The 5357-nt window shown below is 47.4% G+C and overlaps 1 pseudogene; it reads right to left on the bottom strand.

Annotated features, from left to right (window-relative positions):
- Positions 1-540: 540 nt before the first annotated feature.
- On the bottom strand, positions 541-4864 carry LOC123138967 (BTB/POZ and MATH domain-containing protein 3-like; annotated as a pseudogene).
- Positions 4865-5357: the final 493 nt, after the last annotated feature.

The raw sequence follows: 5357 nt of genomic DNA, 5'->3' as shown, positions 1-5357 counted from the left end.
ACGACAGAAAACCGAGCGGGGAGGGAAGGGACCGTCAGGAAAAAGAAAATGTGTCTCGTGGGGTGGTTTTTTTTGTGTTAGCACCACGTGATAACATAGCAGATGGTAGGGACAACCATATTTTTCCCTCACATATGGGATGGATTTTAGGAGCCCTGCATGTCGAAACGGTTGGATTTTAGGAGCCCTGTTTGATGTCCGAACAAGCCCGGATGCATGAGGGAGAAATAAGATTTGACCTTGGAGACAACCTTAATTATTTTTTAATTCATTTATATGCATTGTAGCCCGTAGCAACGCACGGGCATTCTACTAGTAATAAATAGGGTTATATTTTGTGAGTAAATATGTAAACAAGAAAATGGATCGATAGATAAATGATTTGGTATCGAGAGAAAAATGTTGTAGCTCCATGCACACATGGATGGAAGTATAGAAAAACAACGCAAAATTTACGGTAAATTATAATCCACTTCTCTCCCGGAGTATATCACTGCATGAGCTGCGAGAGTGTGTATTTCCTTTGGAGAATCGATTGGTTTATTTGTTCCGCGCCTTGCCTCCCTTCTTTTTCTTTTTCTTGTTCTTCTTACACCCGGGTTTGCCGAGAATATCACGCGCAAGAAGTGGGTGGTTGTGCTGTAGTTGCACGAACTCTCCTGCATCTTCAATGGCTTGCAGCCTGTCGGTGTCTTTCCCAACGTACTTGAGACAACGGGCCTTTAGCATATGGCAACTGTATAGCTCCGCAAGATTCAAGATGGAACCTACTGTGTTCGTAGCCTCTTTCGTCGGCTCATCCATGAATCCAGGCAGGCAGTCATTGTACATGTAATACAGCAAGACCTCGAAAGCCTTAGCACTCATGCCCTCGATGTGGATGCTGCTTTCTGTGCTCTCAGCCATGGAGCCACACAGCAGGGCTTGGAACACCGGCGATCGGGCCGCGAGGATGCAACCATGCACCTTGAAACTTTTGTACTTGCCAACCACGACAGTCAGGTCTGCCCTGAAGCCTCTTTCTAGAAGGTTGTGGAGATCCTCTCTTAGCTCGGAGGGCGGCACGATTGAACTGTCGTCACTGTCGTCAATAACATCGATGGTGCACTTGATCACTAGGCAGTCGTCCTTGAGGCAACCGGATGCAGCCAAATCAGCTTTGCTCACAATTTTTGTAGTACCAGAATTGTCCCCCTCGGACGAAAACTTCTTTTTTTGCGATGGCAAAAGAGTTTTATTCCACATTCATAGGGTTGCAATTAGATGGCAAAAGCTCCTCAACAGAAGGAGGGCCCTACCCAAGCCATACAGCTGTAGTTCTCTCTGTACGACTATACATAGCCAAACGATCTGCTACCCTATTTTGTTCTCATTTAATTTTTAAAGGAATAAACTCTCTTACACCCATCAGATGATGAATCTCCGCAACTAAGTGACCATATGCCGAGTGGGAAAGACTTTCTCCTAACAAAGCTGATAGAGCCTGTGAGGAATCAGATTGAACGATGATGGGAAGATTGCAATGCTGCCATTCCTTGCATTATTGCATGTAGTTCCGCCTCGAGCGCATCATTGCAATTGAAGATACACCGGTAGGCTGCAAAGATAACCGTACCATCATATCTTCTTAGTATCATGCCTGCTGCCGCTGATCCCTCGGACGAAAACTTGACGATGTGGCCGAATTTGTTCTTCTCTCTGGTCAGGGGCGCCGCGGGATCGTGGACGCAGAAGGTATAGGAGAGCTTGACCTCACGCTGGCAGGCGCTCATGAGCATGAGGTAGACCGACGTGAACTGCCCGTCGGCAATCCTGGAGTCGCCGTTGGGGTAGTAGTCGATAACCCAGTCGTAAGTCGTAACCCCCGACGCGGAAGCGCTTGGACGTGAGGCATGTGTTGCTGCCTTTGATCTGGGAGTGGCGGAAGATGGTGAACAGGTGCTCGCCGGTGTGGACGGACACCGAGGAGGAGGTCTTGCTCGCTATGGCCTCCGGCGGCGATGAATCGACGAGGCTGGGCATGGCAATCTTCGTCTGGAAAAAATTAAGCTAGCTGGATTGCCTCCACGTACGTACACCTAGTTTTGGAGACCGAATCTGCACGCAAACAGGTCGGCGTACATGTCTGCAAGAGGACTATGCATGTTGGCTATGGAAACATATCCCTTGAAACTATATTGAAAGGAAACTCCCGATATCTTATCTTTCCTGATTTTCTGGTGTGTTTGTTACGTACGTGACGAATATTTCTTGCTCTGTTGTTTATGTTTTGCTTTGTAACCACGCCGTCCCGTCCGCGCACGCGTCTCTACATGAAGTCCTAAACCTACGGACTCAACGTATTTCTTTTCTTTACCTTCAAAAAAAAACGTATTTCTTTTCTTTATTTTTTGCGTTAATTATGATTTTTTGGGGGGGAAAAGCTTACTTTCAACCGGCCGATCGCGCGGTCCGTCCGTCGGCTCCGTGTCCGTCAGATTGTTAGTTGATCAGACGGATGAGAGCAAGCCCACCCCCACATCTGTGTACACACCGTTTCTGCAACTGAGCAGTTGTTCCGAAAGAGAGAATTTGCAACTTCCTGGCCCTTTTTTGCAGCGGCGGTGACTCTTGCAGCTGGAGGGCAATGGCGGCGAGCAATCTCACCGGATCCGACAAGGATGGGGCGCGGGCGGGAGGCTGGGACGCCCGGGAGCCGTGAGGGGCGGTGACTCGTGCGGCTAGGAGGGCGACGACGGCGAGGATTCCAGCCGGATGTCGCCGGATTCGAGGAGGATGACCCGCAAGGAGGAAGTTGGGACGTCCGGGAGCGACGGGGGCTCGTCTCGGCAAGGTCCGTTGGGGTTGACGGCGAGCGTCACAACAAGGACCTGCGACGGCAGCGGCTCATGGTGCTCCTGTAGCGCACGGTGCTCTTTCAGTGGAGCATGTGTTTTCTGAACAAAGCTCTTGTTGCGATAGTAAGCGGTGTTTCTGAAACAATGCTCTTGTTGCAAAGAGAAACCATACGCAAAGATGTTTTTGGCAACGTCATCAATGTGTCTGAAACAAAGCATTTTTTTGCAATAGTCACTGATGCTTCTGAAACAAAGCTCTTTATTATAATAGTCATCGTTGTTTCTAAAACAACACTCTTGTTGCAAAGTAAGATAGTATGTTGAGGAACTTATATCGGAAGGCCCGCGAGGCGGCGGATCTTTTAAAAAGATCCGTCGACTGACGCGTAGCACTCCCTTTTTTTGGGTAACATACATATTTATTCTCTTCTTGCGAAAAAACGTATGTATTTATTCGTAGGTCTAGCAAAACCCTCCTATTTGTAGAGTATACAAAAAAATTGCATGGGAAAAGGGATTTTTATATTAATAAACCTGAATAAAGCTGATCGAGTACACAAAGATTTACGGAAATTATAAAATCCGAACGTCGAATTTTTATATTCTCAACCTGAACACACTCAGGGCCTGTTTAGTTCCAATAAGTCACCTGACTTATAACCAGGTGATTTAAAACCAGTGATTTATAAGTCACGCCTGTTTGGTTGTCACCTGACTTATAAGTCACCTGACCACACCCTCCCACACCAAACCACATCATGCAGGTGGTGGGACCCACACAAAAGGGGGTGACTTATAAGTTTTAAGTTGGAGTGGAGCAACTTATGACTTATAAGAGGGTGTTTGGATACTCTCTAGTCATGTGACTAGTAGTAGTCAGACTAGAAGTTTTTAGTCAGGCCCTGTTTGGAAGGTGACTACTACTCTAGTCAGCATTAAATGTCTCAGTATTAAATGTCCCTTGTGCAACACCAATTAGAGGAGAGAGAGGGGGACTTTAGTCAGTAAAAGTCAGGGGTGTTTGGAGGTTTACTGACTAAAGGTGACTACTACTAGTCTCTAGTCAGTAAAAGTTGGGGGTGGGGTGACTAGGGACTAAACTAGTTTTAGTCACCCACTAGTCAGAGGTGTTTGGAGGTTTACTGACTAAAGGTGACTACTACTAGTCTCTAGTCTCTAGTCTCTAGTGATCCAAACACCCTCTAAGTTGGGGTGACTTATAAGTTGGGTCTGTTTGGCAAAATAAGTCATGTTTTCCACTTTTTGACTTATAAGTTGGTGACTTATTTGAAACCAAACAGACCCTCATTGCCGTTGGTTTGTGCACATGAATCTCAATGCAGGGTTCTGTTCCACGTCAACTTGTGAAAACATTCAGGATATTAAGATTTCGTCGCGAGCGAGAGCAGCCCAGAGACAGCCTTATTCTTCCCTTTCCCTATCCCTCTCCCCGCCCCACACCCCACTCAGTATCCACACTCCCTGCACCATGGCAAATTAAACAATAAATTTGCCATGTCTCATTCCACACCATGGCAAACTTATTGTTAATGTATATTTCTTCCTTCAACCATGCCAAAGTTATTGTTTGGACATGGCAATTGGTAAGTTAGATCATGGCAAAAAAAAATTGCCATGGAAAATTTACCTTTTTAAGGGAAAGGTTTCGCTATGGTGGCCGGCCGAGCGTTTCGGCCGGTCGCGTGCGAGTCGGCCGCGTGCAATCGGATCGCGCTGGATCCTTTCACGCAGGGGGTGCCATGACCACGTCCCACATGGCTGGCTAGCCCACGCCTGCGTCCCGCTAGTTTTATCCTCTCACGCGGGTGTCTCTACTTTCTCCGTCTCTCGATTCCATCTCTTCTTTTTGCTTCATGGCGACGGCGAGCCGCGGCGACCTCGGTGATGTGCGACGGAGGCGAGGCGATGTGCGATGGGGGAGCCACCACACATCTGGTTGCAGCCGCAGCTCTGGCGAGCTCCACTATGGCCGTTGTTGCCGCGTACTGGAACCAACGCCCACCCATGCTGGAACCAGCCACCGTGGTTGCTGGAACCGGCATCAATTTTTGCTACAACCAATGAGTTTTTTTGTTACCACCATTTTTTTCTTCATGGTTCATGAGAATTGGCTGGTCTTTTTTAGCTGCAACTGTCATTAAATTTTGCTATGACCGGCGAGTTTTTTTGCTACCACAACCTTTTCTTTTCATCGTTCATGAGAAATTGGCGAGGTCTTTTTTTTGCTACAAGCACCAATGATTTTTGCTACATTCAACAATGATTTTTGCTGGAGCCGGTGCCTCAAATGCACCCCGGTTTTTTGCTACATCCGGCATCATTTTTTGCTACAGTAGGCATCGTTGTTTGTTGGAACCAGTTTACTGTCGGCTACGACCGTCAGGCGTCCGACAACATGCTACAACCGTGTCTCCATTTTGCTACGACTGACAACAAAAAATGCTACAACGGGCAATTCTATTTGCTGGAACCAGTCAATCGCCGGAGCTGCATCCATGG

This window comes from Triticum aestivum, chromosome 6B, assembly GCF_018294505.1.
Source record: "Triticum aestivum cultivar Chinese Spring chromosome 6B, IWGSC CS RefSeq v2.1, whole genome shotgun sequence".
In the NCBI taxonomy this organism is placed as follows: Eukaryota; Viridiplantae; Streptophyta; class Magnoliopsida; order Poales; family Poaceae; genus Triticum; species Triticum aestivum.
This window is presented reverse-complemented; position numbering and strand designations above follow the sequence as displayed.